Below are 1,775 nucleotides of genomic sequence, written 5' to 3'. Positions count from 1 at the left end.
GAGAGACCCGAGAACTTCATCTAGGGAGTCCAGAAAGGGGGTGGCATTGCCTGGAGGGCGATAAATTAGGCCTCCCGAGGAAGAGGTAGAGGCATTAAGTTTGATCGAAAAGCCCATACTCTCGCTTCCCTTAAGAGGACCTAAATCAAATGTGTGACCCGAAAAGGACTTTTTAACAATGAATGCAACCCCACCTCCTCGCCCAGTTGGTCTGTCCTGTCTGAAGATAGTGAAGTCAGGAGGGAGGGCAGTAGCCAAATCAGGATTAGAAAAGTCGTTGAGCCATGTTTCTGTTATAAAAAGGGCGTCAAGATCATGACATATAATTAAGTCGTGTATATCTTGGCTGTGGCAGCACAGTGAGCGGGCATTGATAAGACCTCCTTTAAAGTTATTACCACCGTGTTTAGGGGGGACAGAACTTTTGGGCATCTCTGAGGATGTCTCGGGAGACGTCCATTTACAATGTAAACATGAAAAGGGGCCCCAAAGAAGGTCAGCGGGGGGACAGCCCATACATTGTTCACCTATCTTGGATCGAAGTGCCATTAGATCCCTACTATCGTACCTGATGGTGGGTAGATGTTGCCCGGCGTGCCCAGCGCCCGACGCGATCCTGGCGCGGACGGGCACGGACGGGCTTGGCTTAGGCGCGGCTTCGGCGCGCGTCCGGCGCGCCAGCTGCGCCAGCCCGCTGCGCCGTCTGGCCGGTCTGCACATTATATAGGGAGAAAGAAGGGCGGGAGGACGGCGCGACTAGAGCGCTCCCCCAGCCTCACCAAAGATGGCGCCCACCGCCGCCGAGTGTCGGATGAAAAGCGGCTGGGCAAGGAGAAAGGAGATCACGAAATAGGTAAGAGTGTCAGTGTGCCTGGCTAATAATTCCCATTAACACTATTAAAAGCCCCCAAAGATAAAAACACAACAAATATAAAAGAGCTCCAAAGTGCAATCAAGATCGTAGCAAATATGTAGATTGTCACCACGTTATGGTAACACGCAGCTCGCAGCCCCAGTCACCCTCACTAGGGAGAGCTCCGTTTAGGCACCGAGCTCGCTGGGAAGCCCCACTAAATATTCCAAAAGGGCGGGAGGACGGCGCGACTAGAGCGCTCCCCCAGCCTCACCAAAGATGGCGCCCACCGCCGCCGAGTGTCGGCTGAAAAGCGGCTGGGCAAGGAGAAAGTAGATCACGAAATAGGTAAGAGTGTCAGTGTGCCTGGCTAATAATTCCCATTAACACTATTAAAAGCCCCCAAAGATAAAAACATAACAAATATAAAAAAGCTCCAAAGTGCAATCAAGATCGTAGCAAATATGTAGATTGTCACCACGTTATGGTAACACGCAGCTCGCAGCCCCAGTCACCCTCACTAGGGAGAGCTCCGTTTAGGCACCGAGCTCGCTGGGAAGCCCCACTAAATATTCCAAAAGGGCGGGAGGACGGCGCGACTAGAGCGCTCCCCCAGCCTCACCAAAGATGGCGCCCACCGCCGCCGAGTGTCGGCTGAAAAGCGGCTGGGCAAGGAGAAAGGAGATCACGAAATAGGCAAGAGTGTCAGTGTGCCTGGCTAATAATTCCCATTAACACTATTAAAAGCCCCCAAAGATAAAAACATAACAAATATAAAACAGCTCCAAAGTGCAATCAAGATCGTAGCAAGTATGTAGATTGTCACCACGTTATGGTAACACGCAGCTCGCAGCCCCAGTCACCCTCACTAGGGAGAGCTCAGTTTAGGCACCGAGCTCGCTGGGAAGCCCCACTAAATATT

This window comes from Lissotriton helveticus, chromosome 10 (assembly GCF_964261635.1).
Source record: "Lissotriton helveticus chromosome 10, aLisHel1.1, whole genome shotgun sequence".
Taxonomy (NCBI): domain Eukaryota; kingdom Metazoa; phylum Chordata; class Amphibia; order Caudata; family Salamandridae; genus Lissotriton; species Lissotriton helveticus.
The sequence above is the reverse complement of the archived record's forward strand: the minus strand, read 5'-3'. Positions refer to the sequence as shown.